A 23,641-nucleotide genomic window follows, 5' to 3' on the forward strand; every position below is an offset into this window, starting at 1 on the left:
GAGAATGCGGGCATCGATCCCACTACCTCTCGCATGCTAAGCGAGCGCTCTACCATTTGAGCTAATTCCCCTGTGTGTTTTCTCTGCATAACATGAAAAAAGTAACCTCACTGCCTTCCACACTTTATTTGAAGTCCAATTGCCCATAACAGTGTTCAGTTCACTCCTAATTTATGCCTTACCTCCACTTATGGGATGTTTTACAGTTCAGGTTGGCCTGTTTACTACTCGAATATGAGTGATATTGTGGTGTGTTCATCTAGACTCATACCCTACCTAATCTTGAAGTTAAATTTCCCACCAATGAGAAACCAAGGGAGATACCATTTTTGATAGTTATTGCATGTCTAATGCAAGAATAATCACCAGATTATGAGAGTCCAGCAAAAATTACTCATTTTCGCCCAACGTGGGGCTCGAACCCACAACCCTGAGATTAAGAGTCTCATGCTCTACCGACTGAGCTAGCCGGGCTCCCACGTCAAGATGGTATGCAGACTAATCATTTTTTGTGTAGGAAATCCATTCCTGGACAATTTTTGGGAGTTATTGCAGGTCTAATGCAAGATTAATCTCCATATTATGAGAGTCAATGCAATATTCAGGCAAAAATTACTCGTTTTCGCCCAACGTGGGGCTCAAACCCACGACCCTGAGATTAAGAGTCTCATGCTCTACCGACTGAGCTAGCCGGGTTCCCTACTTAAGACAGTATGCAGACCAATCCCTTTTTGTGAAAAAAATCAAATCCTGGATATTCCTCTACTCTTGTTTTGAAAGGAAAGCCAGATTTATACATCCTTCAGAGGACAGAGTGTCAAAAAAATAAGAGAAAATGAAAACGGAAGTTGTGAGAACTTCATTTTGAGATTGCATAAGAATTCAAATTCCTCTCACATGCTAAAGAATACCTGAACCCTTTTGATTAAACCACTTTAGTTGTTATAATGAGACCATCTTTGAAAGTCATCTGTGATTTTTCTGTTCTTACTCTGCAATGACCTTGGCAATGACAAGTTAAAAATAAAATGTATGCAAATTTTATAATGGAGAATGCGGCATCGATCCCGCTACCTCTCGCATGCTAAGCGAGCGCTCTACCATTTGAGCTAATTCCCCCGTGTGTTTTCTCTGCATAACATGAAAAAAGTAACCTCACTGCCTTCCACACTTTATTTGAAGTCCAATTGCCCATAACAGTGTTCAGTTCACTCCTAACTTATGCCTTACCTCCACTTATGGGATGTTTTACAGTTCAGGTTGGCCTGTTTACTACTCGAATATGAGTGATATTGTGGTGTGTTCATCTAGACTCATACCCTACCTAATCTTGAAGTTAAATTTCCCACCAATGAGAAACCAAAGGAGATACCATTTTTGATAGTTATTGCATGTCTAATGCAAGAATAATCACCAGATTATGAGAGTCCAGCAAAAATTACTCATTTTCGCCCAACGTGGGGCTCGAACCCACGACCCTGAGATTAAGAGTCTCATGCTCTACCGACTGAGCTAGCCGGGCTCCCACTTCAAGATGGTATGCAGACTAATCATTTTTTGTGAAGGAAATCCATTCCTGGACAATTTTTGGGAGTTATTGCAGGTCTAATGCAAGATTAATCTCCATATTATGAGAGTCAATGCAATATTCAGGCAAAAATTACTCGTTTTCGCCCAACGTGGGGCTTGAACCCACGATCCTGAGATTAAGAGTCTCATGCTCTACCAACTGAGCTAGCCGGGTTCCCTCCTTCAGACAGTATGCAGACCAATCCCTTTTTGTGAAGAAAATCAAATCCTGGATATTCCTCTACTCTTGTTTTGCAAGGAAAGCCAGATTTATACATCCTTCAGAGGACAGAGTGTCAAAAAAAATAAGAGAACATGAAAATGGAAGTTGTGAGAACTTCATTTTGAGATTGCATAAGAATTCAAATTCCTCTCACATGTTAAAGAATACCGGAACCCTTTTGATTAAACCACTTTAGTTGTTATAATGAGACCATATTTGAAAGCCATTAGTGATTTTTCTGTTCTTACTCTGCAATGACCTTGGCAATGACAAGTTAAAAATAAAATGTATGCAAATTTTATAATGGAGAATGCGGGCATCGATCCCACTACCTCTCACATGCTAAGCGAGCGCTCTACCATTTGAGCTAATTCCCCTGTGTGTTTAATCTGCATAACATGAAAAAAGTAACCTTACTGCCTTCCACACTTTATATGAAGTCCAATTGCCCATAACAGTGTTCAGTTCACTCCTAACTTATGCCTTACCTCCACTTATGGGATGTTTTACAGTTCAGGTTGGCCTGTTTACTACTCGAATATGAGTGATATTGTGGTGTGTTCATCTAGACTCATACCCTACCTAATCTTGAAGTTAAATTTCCCACCAATGAGAAACCAAGGGAGATACCATTTTTGATAGTTTTTGCATGTCTAATGCAAGAATAATCACCAGATTATGAGAGTCCAGCAAAAATTACTCGTTTTCGCCCAACGTGGGGATCGAACCCACGACCCTGAGATTAAGAGCCTCATGCTCTACCGACTGAGCTAGCCGGGCTCCCTCCTTAAGACAGTATGCAGACCAATCCCTTTTTGTGAAAAAAATCAAATCCTGGATATTCCTCTACTCTTGTTTTGCAAGGAAAGCCAGATTTATACATCCTTCAGAGGACAGAGTGTCAAAAAAATAAGAGAAAATGAAAACGGAAGTTGTGAGAACTTCATTTTGAGATTGCATAAGAATTCAAATTCCTCTCACATGCTAAAGAATACCTGAACCCTTTTGATTAAACCACTTTAGTTGTTATAATGAGACCATATTTGAAAGCCATCTGTGATTTTTCTGTTCTTACTCTGCAATGACCTTGGCAATGACAAGTTAAAAATAAAATGTATGCAAATTTTATAATGGAGAATGCGGGCATCGATCCCACTACCTCTCGCATGCTAAGCGAGCGCTCTACCATTTGAGCTAATTCCCCTGTGTGTTTTCTCTGCATAACATGAAAAAAGTAACCTCACTGCCTTCCACACTTTATTTGAAGTCCAATTGCCCATAACAGTGTTCAGTTCACTCCTAATTTATGCCTTACCTCCACTTATGGGATGTTTTACAGTTCAGGTTGGCCTGTTTACTACTCGAATATGAGTGATATTGTGGTGTGTTCATCTAGACTCATACCCTACCTAATCTTGAAGTTAAATTTCCCACCAATGAGAAACCAAGGGAGATACCATTTTTGATAGTTATTGCATGTCTAATGCAAGAATAATCACCAGATTATGAGAGTCCAGCAAAAATTACTCATTTTCGCCCAACGTGGGGCTCGAACCCACGACCCTGAGATTAAGAGTCTCATGCTCTACCGACTGAGCTAGCCGGGCTCCCACTTCAAGATGGTATGCAGACTAATCATTTTTTGTGTAGGAAATCCATTCCTGGACAATTTTTGGGAGTTATTGCAGGTCTAATGCAAGATTAATCTCCATATTATGAGAGTCAATGCAATATTCAGGCAAAAATTACTCGTTTTCGCCCAACTTTGGGGCTTGAACCCACGACCCTGAGATTAAGAGTCTCATGCTCTACCAACTGAGCTAGCCGGGTTCCCTCCTTCAGACAGTATGCAGACCAATCCCTTTTTGTGAAGAAAATCAAATCCTGGATATTCCTCTACTCTTGTTTTGAAAGGAAAGCCAGATTTATACATCCTTCAGAGGACAGTGTGTCAAAAAAAATAAGAGAAAATGAAAATGGAAGTTGTGAGAACTTCATTTTGAGATTGCATAAGAATTCAAATTCCTCTCACATGCTAAAGAATACTGGAACCCTTTTGATTAAACCACTTTAGTTGTTATAATGAGACCATATTTGAAAGCCATCTGTGATTTTTCTGTTCTTACTCTGCAATGACCTTGGCAATGACGAGTTAAAAATAAAATGTATGCAAATTTTATAATGGAGAATGGGCATCGATCCCGCTACCTCTCACATGCTAAGCGAGCGCTCTACCATTTGAGCTAATTCCCCTGTGTGTTTAATCTGCATAACATGAAAAAAGTAACCTCACTGCCTTCCACACTTTATTTGAAGTCCAATTTGCCATAACAGTGTTCAGTTCACTCCTAACTTATGCCTTACCTCCACTTATGGGATGTTTTACAGTTCAGGTTGGCCTGTTTACTACTCGAATATGAGTGATATTGTGGTGTGTTCATCTAGACTCATACCCTACCTAATCTTGAAGTTAAATTTCCCACCAATGAGAAACCAAGGGAGATACCATTTTTGATAGTTATTGCATGTCTAATGCAAGAATAATCACCAGATTATGAGAGTCCAGCAAAAATTACTCATTTTCGCCCAACGTGGGGCTCGAACCCACGACCCTGAGATTACGAGTCTCATGCTCTACCGACTGAGCTAGCCGGGCTCCCACTTCAAGATGGTATGCAGACTAATCATTTTTTATGAAGGAAATCCATTCCTGGACAATTTTTGGGAGTTATTGCATGTCTAATGCAAGATTAATCTCCATATTATGAGAGTCAATGCAATATTCAGGCAAAAATTACTCGTTTTCGCCCAACGTGGGGCTCAAACCCACGACCCTGAGATTAAGAGTCTCATGCTCTACCGACTGAGCTAGCCGGGTACCCTCCTTTAGACAGTATGCAGACCAATCCCTTTTTGTGAAGAAAATCAAATCCTGGATATTCCTCTACTCTTGTTTTGCAAGGAAAGCCAGTTTATACATCCTTCAGAGGACAGAGTGTCAAAAAAAATAAGAGAAAATGAAAATGGAAGTTGTGAGAACTTCATTTTGAGATTGCATAAGAATTCAAATTCCTCTCACATGCTAAAGAATACCTGAACCCTTTTGATTAAACCACTTTAGTTGTTATAATGAGACCATATTTGAAAGCCATCTGTGATTTTTCTGTTCTTACTCTGCAATGACCTTGGCAATGACAAGTTAAAAATAAAATGTATGCACATTTTATAATGGAGAATGCGGGCATCGATCCCACTACCTCTCGCATGCTAAGCGAGCGCTCTACCATTTGAGCTAATTCCCCTGTGTTTAATCTGCATAACATGAAAAAAGTAACGTTACTGCCTTCCACACATTATTTGAAGTCCAATTGCCCATAACAGTGTTAAGTTCACTCCTAACTTATGCCTTACCTCCACTTATGGGATGTTTTACAGTTCAGGTTGGCCTGTTTACTACTCGAATATGAGTGATATTGCGGTGTGTTCATCTAGACTCATACCCTAGCTAATCTTGAAGTTAAATTTCCCACCAATGAGAAACCAAGGGAGATACCATTTCTGATACTTTTTGCATGTCTAATGCAAGAATATTCACCAGATTATGAGAGTCAATGCAATAATCCAGCAAAAATTACTCATTTTCACCCAACGTGGGGCTCAAACCCATGACCCTGAGATTAAGAGTCTCATGCACTACCGACTGAGCTAGCCGGGCTCCCACTTCAAGATGGTATGCAGACTAATCATTTTTTATGAAGGAAATCCATTCCTGTACAGTTTTTGGGAGTTATTGCAGGTCTAATGCAAGATTAATCTCCATATTATGAGAGTCAATGCAATATTCAGGCAAAAATTACTCTTTTTCACCCAACATGGGGCTCAAACCCACGACCCTGAGATTAAGAGTCTCATGCTCTACCGACTGAGCTAGCCGGGCTCCCTCCTTAAGACAGTATGCGGACCAATCCCTTTTTGTGAAAAAAATCAAATCCTGGATATTCCTCTACTCTTGTTTTGCAAGGAAAGCCAGATTTATACATCCTTCAGAGGACAGAGTGTCAAAAAAATAAGAGAAAATGAAAACGGAAGTTGTGAGAACTTCATTTTGAGATTGCATAAGAATTCAAATTCCTCTCACATGCTAAAGAATACCTGAACCCTTTTGATTAAACCACTTTAGTTGTTATAATGAGACCATATTTGAAAGTCATCTGTGATTTTTCTGTTCTTACTCTGCAATGACCTTGGCAATGACAAGTTAAAAATAAAATGTATGCAAATTTTATAATGGAGAATGCGGGCATCGATCCCGCTACCTCTCGCATGCTAAGCGAGCGCTCTACCATTTGAGCTAATTCCCCTGTGTGTTTTCTCTGCATAACATGAAAAAAGTAACCTCACTGCCTTCCACACTTTATTTGAAGTCCAATTGCCCATAACAGTGTTCAGTTCACTCCTAACTTATGCCTTACCTCCACTTATGGGATGTTTTACAGTTCAGGTTGGCCTGTTTACTACTCGAATATAAGTGATATTGTGGTGTGTTCATCTAGACTCATACCCTACCTAATCTTGAAGTTAAATTTCCCACCAATAAGAAACCAAGGGAGATACCATTTTTGATAGTTATTGCATGTCTAATGCAAGAATAATCACCAGATTATGAGAGTCCAGCAAAAATTACTCGTTTTCGCCCAACGTGGGGATCGAACCCACGACCCTGAGATTAAGAGCCTCATGCTCTACCGACTGAGCTAGCCGGGCTCCCTCCTTAAGACAGTATGCAGACCAATCCCTTTTTGTGAAAAAAATCAAATCCTGGATATTCCTCTACTCTTGTTTTGCAAGGAAAGCCAGATTTATACATCCTTCAGAGGACAGAGTGTCAAAAAAATAAGAGAAAATGAAAACGGAAGTTGTGAGAACTTCATTTTGAGATTGCATAAGAATTCAAATTCCTCTCACATGCTAAAGAATACCTGAACCCTTTTGATTAAACCACTTTAGTTGTTATAATGAGACCATATTTGAAAGCCATCTGTGATTTTTCTGTTCTTACTCTGCAATGACCTTGGCAATGACAAGTTAAAAATAAAATGTATGCAAATTTTATAATGGAGAATGCGGGCATCGATCCCACTACCTCTCGCATGCTAAGCGAGCGCTCTACCATTTGAGCTAATTCCCCTGTGTGTTTTCTCTGCATAACATGAAAAAAGTAACCTCACTGCCTTCCACACTTTATTTGAAGTCCAATTGCCCATAACAGTGTTCAGTTCACTCCTAATTTATGCCTTACCTCCACTTATGGGATGTTTTACAGTTCAGGTTGGCCTGTTTACTACTCGAATATGAGTGATATTGTGGTGTGTTCATCTAGACTCATACCCTACCTAATCTTGAAGTTAAATTTCCCACCAATGAGAAACCAAGGGAGATACCATTTTTGATAGTTATTGCATGTCTAATGCAAGAATAATCACCAGATTATGAGAGTCCAGCAAAAATTACTCATTTTCGCCCAACGTGGGGCTCGAACCCACAACCCTGAGATTAAGAGTCTCATGCTCTACCGACTGAGCTAGCCGGGCTCCCACGTCAAGATGGTATGCAGACTAATCATTTTTTGTGTAGGAAATCCATTCCTGGACAATTTTTGGGAGTTATTGCAGGTCTAATGCAAGATTAATCTCCATATTATGAGAGTCAATGCAATATTCAGGCAAAAATTACTCGTTTTCGCCCAACGTGGGGCTCAAACCCACGACCCTGAGATTAAGAGTCTCATGCTCTACCGACTGAGCTAGCCGGGTTCCCTACTTAAGACAGTATGCAGACCAATCCCTTTTTGTGAAAAAAATCAAATCCTGGATATTCCTCTACTCTTGTTTTGAAAGGAAAGCCAGATTTATACATCCTTCAGAGGACAGAGTGTCAAAAAAATAAGAGAAAATGAAAACGGAAGTTGTGAGAACTTCATTTTGAGATTGCATAAGAATTCAAATTCCTCTCACATGCTAAAGAATACCTGAACCCTTTTGATTAAACCACTTTAGTTGTTATAATGAGACCATCTTTGAAAGTCATCTGTGATTTTTCTGTTCTTACTCTGCAATGACCTTGGCAATGACAAGTTAAAAATAAAATGTATGCAAATTTTATAATGGAGAATGCGGCATCGATCCCGCTACCTCTCGCATGCTAAGCGAGCGCTCTACCATTTGAGCTAATTCCCCCGTGTGTTTTCTCTGCATAACATGAAAAAAGTAACCTCACTGCCTTCCACACTTTATTTGAAGTCCAATTGCCCATAACAGTGTTCAGTTCACTCCTAACTTATGCCTTACCTCCACTTATGGGATGTTTTACAGTTCAGGTTGGCCTGTTTACTACTCGAATATGAGTGATATTGTGGTGTGTTCATCTAGACTCATACCCTACCTAATCTTGAAGTTAAATTTCCCACCAATGAGAAACCAAAGGAGATACCATTTTTGATAGTTATTGCATGTCTAATGCAAGAATAATCACCAGATTATGAGAGTCCAGCAAAAATTACTCATTTTCGCCCAACGTGGGGCTCGAACCCACGACCCTGAGATTAAGAGTCTCATGCTCTACCGACTGAGCTAGCCGGGCTCCCACTTCAAGATGGTATGCAGACTAATCATTTTTTGTGAAGGAAATCCATTCCTGGACAATTTTTGGGAGTTATTGCAGGTCTAATGCAAGATTAATCTCCATATTATGAGAGTCAATGCAATATTCAGGCAAAAATTACTCGTTTTCGCCCAACGTGGGGCTTGAACCCACGATCCTGAGATTAAGAGTCTCATGCTCTACCAACTGAGCTAGCCGGGTTCCCTCCTTCAGACAGTATGCAGACCAATCCCTTTTTGTGAAGAAAATCAAATCCTGGATATTCCTCTACTCTTGTTTTGCAAGGAAAGCCAGATTTATACATCCTTCAGAGGACAGAGTGTCAAAAAAAATAAGAGAAAATTAAAATGGAAGTTGTGAGAACTTCATTTTGAGATTGCATAAGAATTCAAATTCCTCTCACATGCTAAAGAATACCGGAACCCTTTTGATTAAACCACTTTAGTTGTTATAATGAGACCATATTTGAAAGCCATCTGTGATTTTTCTGTTCTTACTCTGCAATGACCTTGGCAATGACAAGTTAAAAATAAAATGTATGCAAATTTTATAATGGAGAATGCGGGCATCGATCCCACTACCTCTCACATGCTAAGCGAGCGCTCTACCATTTGAGCTAATTCCCCTGTGTGTTTAATCTGCATAACATGAAAAAAGTAACCTTACTGCCTTCCACACTTTATATGAAGTCCAATTGCCCATAACAGTGTTCAGTTCACTCCTAACTTATGCCTTACCTCCACTTATGGGATGTTTTACAGTTCAGGTTGGCCTGTTTACTACTCGAATATGAGTGATATTGTGGTGTGTTCATCTAGACTCATACCCTACCTAATCTTGAAGTTAAATTTCCCACCAATGAGAAACCAAGGGAGATACCATTTTTGATAGTTTTTGCATGTCTAATGCAAGAATAATCACCAGATTATGAGAGTCCAGCAAAAATTACTCGTTTTCGCCCAACGTGGGGATCGAACCCACGACCCTGAGATTAAGAGCCTCATGCTCTACCGACTGAGCTAGCCGGGCTCCCTCCTTAAGACAGTATGCAGACCAATCCCTTTTTGTGAAAAAAATCAAATCCTGGATATTCCTCTACTCTTGTTTTGCAAGGAAAGCCAGATTTATACATCCTTCAGAGGACAGAGTGTCAAAAAAATAAGAGAAAATGAAAACGGAAGTTGTGAGAACTTCATTTTGAGATTGCATAAGAATTCAAATTCCTCTCACATGCTAAAGAATACCTGAACCCTTTTGATTAAACCACTTTAGTTGTTATAATGAGACCATATTTGAAAGCCATCTGTGATTTTTCTGTTCTTACTCTGCAATGACCTTGGCAATGACAAGTTAAAAATAAAATGTATGCAAATTTTATAATGGAGAATGCGGGCATCGATCCCACTACCTCTCGCATGCTAAGCGAGCGCTCTACCATTTGAGCTAATTCCCCTGTGTGTTTTCTCTGCATAACATGAAAAAAGTAACCTCACTGCCTTCCACACTTTATTTGAAGTCCAATTGCCCATAACAGTGTTCAGTTCACTCCTAATTTATGCCTTACCTCCACTTATGGGATGTTTTACAGTTCAGGTTGGCCTGTTTACTACTCGAATATGAGTGATATTGTGGTGTGTTCATCTAGACTCATACCCTACCTAATCTTGAAGTTAAATTTCCCACCAATGAGAAACCAAGGGAGATACCATTTTTGATAGTTATTGCATGTCTAATGCAAGAATAATCACCAGATTATGAGAGTCCAGCAAAAATTACTCATTTTCGCCCAACGTGGGGCTCGAACCCACAACCCTGAGATTAAGAGTCTCATGCTCTACCGACTGAGCTAGCCGGGCTCCCACGTCAAGATGGTATGCAGACTAATCATTTTTTGTGTAGGAAATCCATTCCTGGACAATTTTTGGGAGTTATTGCAGGTCTAATGCAAGATTAATCTCCATATTATGAGAGTCAATGCAATATTCAGGCAAAAATTACTCGTTTTCGCCCAACGTGGGGCTCAAACCCACGACCCTGAGATTAAGAGTCTCATGCTCTACCGACTGAGCTAGCCGGGTTCCCTACTTAAGACAGTATGCAGACCAATCCCTTTTTGTGAAAAAAATCAAATCCTGGATATTCCTCTACTCTTGTTTTGAAAGGAAAGCCAGATTTATACATCCTTCAGAGGACAGAGTGTCAAAAAAATAAGAGAAAATGAAAACGGAAGTTGTGAGAACTTCATTTTGAGATTGCATAAGAATTCAAATTCCTCTCACATGCTAAAGAATACCTGAACCCTTTTGATTAAACCACTTTAGTTGTTATAATGAGACCATCTTTGAAAGTCATCTGTGATTTTTCTGTTCTTACTCTGCAATGACCTTGGCAATGACAAGTTAAAAATAAAATGTATGCAAATTTTATAATGGAGAATGCGGCATCGATCCCGCTACCTCTCGCATGCTAAGCGAGCGCTCTACCATTTGAGCTAATTCCCCCGTGTGTTTTCTCTGCATAACATGAAAAAAGTAACCTCACTGCCTTCCACACTTTATTTGAAGTCCAATTGCCCATAACAGTGTTCAGTTCACTCCTAACTTATGCCTTACCTCCACTTATGGGATGTTTTACAGTTCAGGTTGGCCTGTTTACTACTCGAATATGAGTGATATTGTGGTGTGTTCATCTAGACTCATACCCTACCTAATCTTGAAGTTAAATTTCCCACCAATGAGAAACCAAAGGAGATACCATTTTTGATAGTTATTGCATGTCTAATGCAAGAATAATCACCAGATTATGAGAGTCCAGCAAAAATTACTCATTTTCGCCCAACGTGGGGCTCGAACCCACGACCCTGAGATTAAGAGTCTCATGCTCTACCGACTGAGCTAGCCGGGCTCCCACTTCAAGATGGTATGCAGACTAATCATTTTTTGTGAAGGAAATCCATTCCTGGACAATTTTTGGGAGTTATTGCAGGTCTAATGCAAGATTAATCTCCATATTATGAGAGTCAATGCAATATTCAGGCAAAAATTACTCGTTTTCCCCCAACGTGGGGCTTGAACCCACGATCCTGAGATTAAGAGTCTCATGCTCTACCAACTGAGCTAGCCGGGTTCCCTCCTTCAGACAGTATGCAGACCAATCCCTTTTTGTGAAGAAAATCAAATCCTGGATATTCCTCTACTCTTGTTTTGCAAGGAAAGCCAGATTTATACATCCTTCAGAGGACAGAGTGTCAAAAAAAATAAGAGAAAATGAAAATGGAAGTTGTGAGAACTTCATTTTGAGATTGCATAAGAATTCAAATTCCTCTCACATGCTAAAGAATACCGGAACCCTTTTGATTAAACCACTTTAGTTGTTATAATGAGACCATATTTGAAAGCCATCTGTGATTTTTCTGTTCTTACTCTGCAATGACCTTGGCAATGACAAGTTAAAAATAAAATGTATGCAAATTTTATAATGGAGAATGCGGGCATCGATCCCACTACCTCTCACATGCTAAGCGAGCGCTCTACCATTTGAGCTAATTCCCCTGTGTGTTTAATCTGCATAACATGAAAAAAGTAACCTTACTGCCTTCCACACTTTATATGAAGTCCAATTGCCCATAACAGTGTTCAGTTCACTCCTAACTTATGCCTTACCTCCACTTATGGGATGTTTTACAGTTCAGGTTGGCCTGTTTACTACTCGAATATGAGTGATATTGTGGTGTGTTCATCTAGACTCATACCCTACCTAATCTTGAAGTTAAATTTCCCACCAATGAGAAACCAAGGGAGATACCATTTTTGATAGTTTTTGCATGTCTAATGCAAGAATAATCACCAGATTATGAGAGTCCAGCAAAAATTACTCGTTTTCGCCCAACGTGGGGATCGAACCCACGACCCTGAGATTAAGAGCCTCATGCTCTACCGACTGAGCTAGCCGGGCTCCCTCCTTAAGACAGTATGCAGACCAATCCCTTTTTGTGAAAAAAATCAAATCCTGGATATTCCTCTACTCTTGTTTTGCAAGGAAAGCCAGATTTATACATCCTTCAGAGGACAGAGTGTCAAAAAAATAAGAGAAAATGAAAACGGAAGTTGTGAGAACTTCATTTTGAGATTGCATAAGAATTCAAATTCCTCTCACATGCTAAAGAATACCTGAACCCTTTTGATTAAACCACTTTAGTTGTTATAATGAGACCATATTTGAAAGCCATCTGTGATTTTTCTGTTCTTACTCTGCAATGACCTTGGCAATGACAAGTTAAAAATAAAATGTATGCAAATTTTATAATGGAGAATGCGGGCATCGATCCCACTACCTCTCGCATGCTAAGCGAGCGCTCTACCATTTGAGCTAATTCCCCTGTGTGTTTTCTCTGCATAACATGAAAAAAGTAACCTCACTGCCTTCCACACTTTATTTGAAGTCCAATTGCCCATAACAGTGTTCAGTTCACTCCTAATTTATGCCTTACCTCCACTTATGGGATGTTTTACAGTTCAGGTTGGCCTGTTTACTACTCGAATATGAGTGATATTGTGGTGTGTTCATCTAGACTCATACCCTACCTAATCTTGAAGTTAAATTTCCCACCAATGAGAAACCAAGGGAGATACCATTTTTGATAGTTATTGCATGTCTAATGCAAGAATAATCACCAGATTATGAGAGTCCAGCAAAAATTACTCATTTTCGCCCAACGTGGGGCTCGAACCCACGACCCTGAGATTAAGAGTCTCATGCTCTACCGACTGAGCTAGCCGGGCTCCCACTTCAAGATGGTATGCAGACTAATCATTTTTTGTGTAGGAAATCCATTCCTGGACAATTTTTGGGAGTTATTGCAGGTCTAATGCAAGATTAATCTCCATATTATGAGAGTCAATGCAATATTCAGGCAAAAATTACTCGTTTTCGCCCAACTTTGGGGCTTGAACCCACGACCCTGAGATTAAGAGTCTCATGCTCTACCAACTGAGCTAGCCGGGTTCCCTCCTTCAGACAGTATGCAGACCAATCCCTTTTTGTGAAGAAAATCAAATCCTGGATATTCCTCTACTCTTGTTTTGAAAGGAAAGCCAGATTTATACATCCTTCAGAGGACAGTGTGTCAAAAAAAATAAGAGAAAATGAAAATGGAAGTTGTGAGAACTTCATTTTGAGATTGCATAAGAATTCAAATTCCTCTCACATGCTAAAGAATACTGGAACCCTTTTGATTAAACCACTTTAGTTGTTATAATGAGACCATATTTGAAAGCCATCTGTGATTTTTCTGTTCTTACTCTGCAATGACCTTGGCAATGACGAGTTAAAAATAAAATGTATGCAAATTTTATAATGGAGAATGGGCATCGATCCCGCTACCTCTCACATGCTAAGCGAGCGCTCTACCATTTGAGCTAATTCCCCTGTGTGTTTAATCTGCATAACATGAAAAAAGTAACCTCACTGCCTTCCACACTTTATTTGAAGTCCAATTTGCCATAACAGTGTTCAGTTCACTCCTAACTTATGCCTTACCTCCACTTATGGGATGTTTTACAGTTCAGGTTGGCCTGTTTACTACTCGAATATGAGTGATATTGTGGTGTGTTCATCTAGACTCATACCCTACCTAATCTTGAAGTTAAATTTCCCACCAATGAGAAACCAAGGGAGATACCATTTCTGATAGTTTTTGCATGTCTAATGCAAGAATATTCACCAGATTATGAGAGTCAATGCAATAATCCAGCAAAAATTACTCATTTTCACCCAACGTGGGGCTCAAACCCATGACCCTGAGATTAAGAGTCTCATGCACTACCGACTGAGCTAGCCGGGCTCCCACTTCAAGATGGTATGCAGACTAATCATTTTTTATGAAGGAAATCCATTCCTGTACAGTTTTTGGGAGTTATTGCAGGTCTAATGCAAGATTAATCTCCATATTATGAGAGTCAATGCAATATTCAGGCAAAAATTACTCTTTTTCACCCAACATGGGGCTCAAACCCACGACCCTGAGATTAAGAGTCTCATGCTCTACCGACTGAGCTAGCCGGGCTCCCTCCTTAAGACAGTATGCGGACCAATCCCTTTTTGTGAAAAAAATCAAATCCTGGATATTCCTCTACTCTTGTTTTGCAAGGAAAGCCAGATTTATACATCCTTCAGAGGACAGAGTGTCAAAAAAATAAGAGAAAATGAAAACGGAAGTTGTGAGAACTTCATTTTGAGATTGCATAAGAATTCAAATTCCTCTCACATGCTAAAGAATACCTGAACCCTTTTGATTAAACCACTTTAGTTGTTATAATGAGACCATATTTGAAAGTCATCTGTGATTTTTCTGTTCTTACTCTGCAATGACCTTGGCAATGACAAGTTAAAAATAAAATGTATGCAAATTTTATAATGGAGAATGCGGGCATCGATCCCGCTACCTCTCGCATGCTAAGCGAGCGCTCTACCATTTCAGCTAATTCCCCTGTGTGTTTTCTCTGCATAACATGAAAAAAGTAACCTCACTGCCTTCCACACTTTATTTGAAGTCCAATTGCCCATAACAGTGTTCAGTTCACTCCTAACTTATGCCTTACCTCCACTTATGGGATGTTTTACAGTTCAGGTTGGCCTGTTTACTACTCGAATATAAGTGATATTGTGGTGTGTTCATCTAGACTCATACCCTACCTAATCTTGAAGTTAAATTTCCCACCAATAAGAAACCAAGGGAGATACCATTTTTGATAGTTATTGCATGTCTAATGCAAGAATAATCACCAGATTATGAGAGTCCAGCAAAAATTACTCATTTTCGGCCAACGTGGGGCTCGAACCCACGACCCTGAGATTAAGAGTCTCATGCTCTACCGACTGAGCTAGCCGGGCTCCCACTTCAAGATGGTATGCAGACTAATCATTTTTTGTAAAGGAAATCCATTCCTGGACAATTTTTGGGAGTTATTGCAGGTCTAATGCAAGATTAATCTCCATATTATGAGAGTCAATGCAATATTCAGGCAAAAATTACTTGTTTTCGCCCAACGTGGGGCTTGAACCCACGACCCTGAGATTAAGAGTCTCATGCTCTACCAACTGAGCTAGCCGGGTTCCCTCCTTCAGACAGTATGCAGACCAATCCCTTTTTGTGAAGAAAATCAAATCCTGGATATTCCTCTACTCTTGTTTTGCAAGGAAAGCCAGATTTATACATCCTTCAGAGGACAGAGTGTCAAAAAAAATAAGAGAAAATGAAAATGGAAGTTGTGAGAACTTCATTTTGAGATTGCATAAGAATTCAAATTCCTCTCACATGCTAAAGAATACCGGAACCCTTTTGATTAAACCACTTTAGTTGTTATAATGAGACCATATTTGAAAGCCATCTGTGATTTTTCTGTTCTTACTCTGCAATGACCTTGGCAATGACAAGTTAAAAATAAAATGTATGCAAATTTTATAATGGAGAATGGGCATCGATCCCGCTACCTCTCACATGCTAAGCGAGCGCTCTACCATTTGAGCTAATTCCCCTGTGTGTTTAATCTGCATAACATGAAAAAAGTAACCTCACTGCCTTCCACACTTTATTTGAAGTCCAATTGCCCATAACAGTGTTCAGTTCACTCCTAACTTATGCCTTACCTCCACTTATGGGATGTTTTACAGTTCAGGTTGGCCTGTTTACTACTCGAATATGAGTGATATTGTGGTGTGTTCATCTAGACTCATACCCTACCTAATCTTGAAGTTAAATTTCCCACCAATGAGAACCCAAGGGAGATACAATTTTTGATAGTTTTTGCATGTCTAATGCAAGAATAATCACCAGATTATGAGAGTCCAGCAATAATTACTCGTTTTCGCCCAACGTGGGGCTCGAACCCACGACCCTGAGATTAAGAGCCTCATGCTCTACCGACTGAGCTAGCCGGGCTCCCTCCTTAAGACAGTAGCAGACCAATCCCTTTTTGTGAAAAAAATCAAATCCTGGATATTCCTCTACTCTTGTTTTGCAAGGAAAGCCAGATTTATACATCCTTCAGAGGACAGAGTGTCAAAAAAATAAGAGAAAATGAAAACGGAAGTTGTGAGAACTTCATTTTGAGATTGCATAAGAATTCAAATTCCTCTCACATGCTAAAGAATACCTGAACCCTTTTGATTAAACCACTTTAGTTGTTATAATGAGACCATATTTGAAAGCCATCTGTGATTTTTCTGTTCTTACTCTGCAATGACCTTGGCAATGACAAGTTAAAAATAAAATGTATGCAAATTTTATAATGGAGAATGCGGGCATCGATCCCGCTACCCCTCGCATGCTAAGCGAGCGCTCTACCATTTGAGCTAATTCCCCTGTGTGTTTTCTCTGCATAACATGAAAAAAGTAACCTCACTGCCTTCCACACTTTATTTGAAGTCCAATTGCCCATAACAGTGTTCAGTTCACTCCTAACTTATGCCTTACCTCCACTTATGGGATGTTTTACAGTTCAGGTTGGCATGTTTACTACTCGAATATGAGTGATATTGTGGTGTGTTCATCTAGACTCATACCCTACCTAATCTTGAAGTTAAATTTCCCACCAATGAGAAACCAAGGGAGATACCATTTTTGATAGTTATTGCATGTCTAATGCAAGAATAATCACCAGATTATGAGAGTCCAGCAAAAATTACTCATTTTCACCCAACGTGGGGCTCGAACCCACGACCCTGAGATTAAGAGTCTCATGCTCTACCGACTGAGCTAGCCGGGATCCCACTTCAAGATGGTATGCAGACTAATCATTTTTTATGAAGGAAATCCATTCCTGGACAATTTTTGGGAGTTATTGCAGGTCTAATGCAAGATTAATCTCCATATTATGAGAGTCAATGCAATATTCAGGCAAAAATTACTTGTTTTCGCCCAACGTGGGGCTCGAACCCACGACCCTGAGATTAAGAGTCTCATGCTCTACCGACTGAGTTAGCCGGGCTCCCTCCTTAAGACAGTATGCAGACCAATCCCTTTTTGTGAAAAAAATCAAATCCTGGATATTCCTCTACTCTTGTTTTGCAAGGAAAGCCAGATTTATACATCCTTCAGAGGACAGAGTGTCAAAAAAAATAAGAGAAAATGAAAACGGAAGTTGTGAGAACTTCATTTTGAGATTGCATAAGAATTCAAATTGCTCTCACATGCTAGAGAATACCTGAACCCTTTTGATTAAACCACTTTAGTTGTTATAATGAGACCATATTTGAAAGCCATCTGTGATTTTTCTGTTCTTACTCTGCAATGACCTTGGCAATGACAAGTTAAAAATAAAATGTATGCAAATTTTATAATGGAGAATGCGGGCATCGATCCCGCTATCTCTCGCATACTAAGCGAGCGCTCTACCATTTGAGCTAATTCCCCTGTGTGTTTAATCTGCATAACATGAAAAAAGTAACCTCACTGCCTTCCACACTTTATTTGAAGTCCAATTGCCCATAACAGTGTTCAGTTCACTCCTAACTTATGCCTTACCTCCACTTATGGGATGTTTTACAGTTCAGGTTGGCCTGTTTACTACTCGAATATGAGTGATATTGTGGTGTGTTCATCTAGACTCATACCTACCTAATCTTGAAGTTAAATTTCCCACCAATGAGAAACCAAGGGAGATACCATTTTTGATAGTTATTGCATGTCTAATGCAAGAATAATCACCAGATTATGAGAGTCCAGCAAAAATTACTCATTTTCGCCCAACGTGGGGCTCGAACCTACAACCCTGAGATTAAGAGTCTCATGCTCTACCGACTGAGCTAGCCGGGCTCCCACTTCAAGATGGTATGCAGACTAATAATTTTTTATGAAGGAAATCCATTCCTGGACAATTTTTGGGAGTTATTGCAGGTCTAATGCAAGATTAATCTCCATATTATGAGAGTCAATGCAATATTCAGGCAAAAATTACTCGTTTTCGCCCAAAGTGGGGATCGAACCCACAACCCTGAGATTAAGAGTCTCATGCTTTACCGACTGAGCTAGCCGGGCATCGATCCCGCTACCTCTTGCATGCTAAGCGAGCGCTCTACCATTTGAGATAATTCCCCTGTGTGTTTAATCTGCATAACATGAAAAAGTAACCTCACTGACTTCCAAACTTTATTTGAAGTCCAATTGCCCATAACAGTGTTCAGTTCACTCCTAACTTATGCCTTACCTCCACTTATGGGATGTTTTACAGTTCAGGTTGGCCTGTTTACTACTCGAATATGAGTGATATTGTGGTGTGTTCATCTAGACTCATACCCTACCTAATCTTGAAGTTAAATTTCCCACCAATGAGAAACCAAGGGAGATACCATTTTTGATAGTTATTGCATGTCTAATGCAAGAATAATCACCAGATTATGAGAGTCCAGCAAAAATTACTCATTTTCGCCCAACGTGGGGCTCGAACCCACGACCCTGAGATTAAGAGTCTCATGCTCTACCGACTGAGCTAGCCGAGCTCCCACTTCAAGATGGTATGCAGACTAATCATTTTTTATGAAGGAAATCCATTCCTGGACAATTTCTGGGAGTTATTGCATGTCTAATGCAAGATTAATCTCCATATTATGAGAGTCAATGCAATATTCAGGCAAAAATTACTCGTTTTCGCCCAACGTGGGGCTCGAACCCACAACCCTGAGATTAAGAGCCTCATGCTCTACCGACTGAGCTAGCCGGGCTCCCTCCTTAAGACAGTATGCAGACCAATCCCTTTTTGTGAAAAAAATCAAATCCTGGATATTCCTCTACTCTTGTTTTGCAAGGAAAGCCAGATTTATACATCCTTCAGAGGACAGAGTGTCAAAAAAATAAGAGAAAATGAAAACGGAAGTTGTGAGAACTTCATTTTGAGATTGCATAAGAATTCAAATTCCTCTCACATGCTAAAGAATACCTGAACCCTTTTGATTAAACCACTTTAGTTGTTATAATGAGACCATATTTGAAAGCCATCTGTGATTTTTCTGTTCTTACTCTGCAATGACCTTGGCAATGACAAGTTAAAAATAAAATGTATGCAAATTTTATAATGGAGAATGCAGGCATCGATCCCGCTACCTCTCGCATGCTAAGCGAGCGCTCTACCATTTGAGCTAATTCCCCTGTGTGTTTTCTCTGCATAACATGAAAAAAGTAACCTCACTGCCTTCCACACTTTATTTGAAGTCCAATTGCCCATAACAGTGTTCAGTTCACTCCTAACTTATGCCTTACCTCCACTTATGGGATGTTTTACAGTTCAGGTTGGCCTGTTTACTACTCGAATATGAGTGATATTGTGGTGTGTTCATCTAGACTCATACCCTACCTAATCTTGAAGTTAAATTTCCCACCAATGAGAAACCAAGGGAGATACCATTTTTGATAGTTATTGCATGTCTAATGCAAGAATAATCACCAGATTATGAGAGTCCAGCAAAAATTACTCGTTTTTGCCCAACGTGGGGCTCGAACCCACGACCCTGAGATTAAGAGTCCCATGCTCTACCGACTGAGCTAGCCTGGGTCCCTCCTTAAGACAGTATGCAGACCAATCCCTTTTTGTGAAGAAAATCAAATCCTGGATATTCCTCTACTCTTGTTTTGCAAGGAAAGCCAGATTTATACATCCTTCAGAGGACAGAGTGTCAAAAAAATTAAGAGAAAATGAAAACGGAAGTTGTGAGAACTTCATTTTGAGATTGCATATGAATTCAAATTCCTCTCACATGCTAAAGAATACCTGAACCCTTTTGATTAAACCACTTTAGTTGTTATAATGAGACCATATTTGAAAGCCATCTGTGATTTTTCTGTTCTTACTCTGCAATGACCTTGGCAATGACAAGTTAAAAATAAAATGTATGCAAATTTTATAATGGAGAATGCAGGCATCGATCCCGCTACCTCTCGCATGCTAAGCGAGCGCTCTACCATTTGAGCTAATTCCCCTGTGTGTTTTCTCTGCATAACATGAAAAAAGTAACCTCACTGCCTTCCACACTTTATTTGAAGTCCAATTGCCCATAACAGTGTTCAGTTCACTCCTAACTTATGCCTTACCTCCACTTATGGGATGTTTTACAGTTCAGGTTGGCCTGTTTACTACTCGAATATGAGTGATATTGTGGTGTGTTCATCTAGACTCATACCCTACCTAATCTTGAAGTTAAATTTCCCACCAATGAGAAACCAAGGGAGATACCATTTTTGATAGTTATTGCATGTCTAATGCAAGAATAATCACCAGATTATGAGAGTCCAGCAAAAATTACTCATTTTCGCCCAACGTGGGGCTCGAACCCACGACCCTGAGATTAAGAGTCTCATGCTCTACCGACTGAGCTAGCCGGGCTCCCCCTTCAAGATGGTATGCAGACTAATCATTTTTTGTGTAGGAAATCCATTCCTGTACAATTTTTGGGAGTTATTGCAGGTCTAATGCAAGATTAATCTCCATATTATGAGAGTCAATGCAATATTCAGGCAAAAATTACTCTTTTTCACCCAACGTGGGGCTCAAACCCACGACCCTGAGATTAAGAGTCTCATGCTCTACCGACTGAGCTAGCCGGGCTCCCTCCTTAAGACAGTATGCGGACCAATCCCTTTTTGTGAAAAAAATCAAATCCTGGATATTCCTCTACTCTTGTTTTGCAAGGAAAGCCAGATTTATACATCCTTCAGAGGACAGAGTGTCAAAAAAATAAGAGAAAATGAAAACGGAAGTTGTGAGAACTTCATTTTGAGATTGCATAAGAATTCAAATTCCTCTCACATGCTAAAGAATACCTGAACCCTTTTGATTAAACCACTTTAGTTGTTATAATGAGACCATATTTGAAAGTCATCTGTGATTTTTCTGTTCTAACTCTGCAATGACCTTGGCAATGACAAGTTAAAAATAAAATGTATGCAAATTTTATAATGGAGAATGCGGGCATCGATCCCGCTACCTCTCGCATGCTAAGCGAGCGCTCTAGCATTTGAGCTAATTCCCCTGTGTGTTTTCTCTGCATAACATGAAAAAAGTAACCTCACTGCCTTCCACACTTTATTTGAAGTCCAATTGCCCATAACAGTGTTCAGTTCACTCCTAACTTATGCCTTACCTCCACTTATGGGATGTTTTACAGTTCAGGTTGGCCTGTTTACTACTCGAATATGAGTGATATTGTGGTGTGTTCATCTAGACTCATACCCTACCTAATCTTGAAGTTAAATTTCCCACCAATGAGAAACCAAGGGAGATACCATTTTTGATAGTTTTTGCATGTCTAATGCAAGAATAATCACCAGATTATGAGAGTCCAGCAAAAATTACTCGTTTTTGCCCAACGTGGGGCTCGAACCCACGACCCTGAGATTAAGAGCCTCATGCTCTACCGACTGAGCTAGCCGGGCTCCCTCCTTAAGACAGTATGCAGACCAATCCCTTTTTGTGAAAAAAATCAAATCCTGGATATTCCTCTACTCTTGTTTTGCAAGGAAAGCCAGATTTATACATGCTTCAGAGGACAGAGTGTCAAAAAAATAAGAGAAAATGAAAACGGAAGTTGTGAGAACTTCATTTTGAGATTGCATATGAATTCAAATTCCTCTCACATGCTAAAGAATACCTGAACCCTTTTGATTAAACCACTTTAGTTGTTATAATGAGACCATATTTGAAAGCCATCTGTGATTTTTCTGTTCTTACTCTGCAATGACCTTGGCAATGACAGGTTAAAAATAAAATGTATGCAAATTTTATAATGGAGAATGCGGGCATCGATCCCGCTACCTCTCGCATGCTAAGCAAGCGCTCTACCATTTGAGCTAATTCCCCTGTGTGTTTAATCTGCATAACATGAAAAAAGTAACCTCACTGCCTTCCACACTTTATTTGAAGTCCAATTGCCCATAACAGTGTTCAGTTCACTCCTAACATGCCTTACCTCCACTTATGGGATGTTTTACAGTTCAGGTTGGCCTGTTTACTACTCGAATATGAGTGATATTGTGGTGTGTTCATCTAGACTCATACCCTACCTAATCTTGAAGTTAAATTTCCCACCAATGAGAAACCAAGGGAGATACCATTTTTGATAGTTATTGCATGTCTAATGCAAGAATAATCACCAGATTATGAGAGTCCAGCAAAAATTACTCATTTTCAACCAACGTGGGGCTCGAACCCACGACCCTGAGATTAAGAGTCTCATGCTCTACCGACTGAGCTAGCCGGGCTCCCACTTCAAGATGGTATGCAGACTAATAATTTTTTATGAAGGAAATCCATTCCTGTACAATTTTTGGGAGTTATTGCAGTTCTAATGCAAGATTAATCTCCATATTATGAGAGTCAATGCAATATTAAGGCAAAAATTACTCTTTTTCACCCAACGTGGGGCTCAAACCCACGACCCTGAGATTAAGAGTCTCATGCTCTACCGACTGAGCTAGCCGGGCTCCCTCCTTAAGACAGTATGCGTACCAATCCCTTTTTGTGAAAAAAATCAAATCCTGGATATTCCTCTACTCTTATTTTGCAAGGAAAGCCAGATTTATACATCCTTCAGAGGACAGAGTGTCAAAAAAATAAGAGAAAATGAAAACGGAAGTTGTGAGAACTTCATTTTGAGATTGCATAAGAATTCAAATTCCTCTCACATGCTAAAGAATACCTGAACTCTTTTGATTAAACCACTTTAGTTGTTATAATGAGACCATATTTGAAAGCCATCTGTGATTTTTCTGTTCTTACTCTGCAATGACCTTGGCAATGACAAGTTAAAAATAAAATGTATGCAAATTTTATAATGGAGAATGCGGGCATCGATCCCGCTACCTCTCGCATGCTAAGCGAGCGCTCTACCATTTGAGCTAATTCCCCTGTGTGTTTTCTCTGCATAACATGGGAGTTATTGCATGTCTAATGCAAGATTAATCTCCATATTATGAGAGTCAATGCAATATTCAGGCAAAAATTACTCGTTTTCGCCCAACGTGGGGCTCAAACCCACGACCCTGAGATTAAGAGTCTCATGCTCTACCGACTGAGCTAGCCGGGTTCCCTCCTTAAGACAGTATGCAGACCAATCCCTTTTTGTGAAGAAAATCAAATCCTGGACATTCCTCTACTCTTGTTTTGCAAGGAAAGCCAGTTTATACATCCTTCAGAGGACAGA

At 39.7% G+C, this 23,641-nt stretch overlaps 9 non-coding genes across 9 annotated transcripts; all 9 read right to left on the reverse strand.

Moving 5' to 3' along the window:
• Nucleotides 1–1,449: 1,449 nt before the first annotated feature.
• TRNAK-CUU (transfer RNA lysine (anticodon CUU)) lies at nt 1,450–1,522 on the reverse strand. The gene has a single exon. It is a non-coding gene; the product is annotated as a tRNA-Lys (tRNA).
• A 1,804-nt stretch (nt 1,523–3,326) lies between these two features.
• TRNAK-CUU (transfer RNA lysine (anticodon CUU)) lies at nt 3,327–3,399 on the reverse strand. Its single transcript has one exon. It is a non-coding gene; the product is annotated as a tRNA-Lys (tRNA).
• A 976-nt stretch (nt 3,400–4,375) lies between these two features.
• On the reverse strand, nt 4,376–4,448 carry TRNAT-CGU (transfer RNA threonine (anticodon CGU)). Its single transcript has one exon. It is a non-coding gene; the product is annotated as a tRNA-Thr (tRNA).
• A 1,632-nt stretch (nt 4,449–6,080) lies between these two features.
• Nucleotides 6,081–6,153, reverse strand: TRNAA-AGC (transfer RNA alanine (anticodon AGC)). The gene has a single exon. It is a non-coding gene; the product is annotated as a tRNA-Ala (tRNA).
• A 2,205-nt stretch (nt 6,154–8,358) lies between these two features.
• On the reverse strand, nt 8,359–8,431 carry TRNAK-CUU (transfer RNA lysine (anticodon CUU)). Its single transcript has one exon. It is a non-coding gene; the product is annotated as a tRNA-Lys (tRNA).
• Nucleotides 8,432–11,283: 2,852 nt separating this feature from the next.
• TRNAK-CUU (transfer RNA lysine (anticodon CUU)) lies at nt 11,284–11,356 on the reverse strand. The gene has a single exon. It is a non-coding gene; the product is annotated as a tRNA-Lys (tRNA).
• Nucleotides 11,357–13,160: 1,804 nt separating this feature from the next.
• Nucleotides 13,161–13,233, reverse strand: TRNAK-CUU (transfer RNA lysine (anticodon CUU)). Its single transcript has one exon. It is a non-coding gene; the product is annotated as a tRNA-Lys (tRNA).
• Nucleotides 13,234–20,753: 7,520 nt separating this feature from the next.
• TRNAK-CUU (transfer RNA lysine (anticodon CUU)) lies at nt 20,754–20,826 on the reverse strand. The gene has a single exon. It is a non-coding gene; the product is annotated as a tRNA-Lys (tRNA).
• Nucleotides 20,827–23,273: 2,447 nt separating this feature from the next.
• TRNAA-AGC (transfer RNA alanine (anticodon AGC)) lies at nt 23,274–23,346 on the reverse strand. Its single transcript has one exon. It is a non-coding gene; the product is annotated as a tRNA-Ala (tRNA).
• Nucleotides 23,347–23,641: the final 295 nt, after the last annotated feature.

This window comes from Lissotriton vulgaris, chromosome 1_1 (assembly GCF_964263255.1).
Source record: "Lissotriton vulgaris chromosome 1_1, aLisVul1.2, whole genome shotgun sequence".
In the NCBI taxonomy this organism is placed as follows: Eukaryota; Metazoa; Chordata; class Amphibia; order Caudata; family Salamandridae; genus Lissotriton; species Lissotriton vulgaris.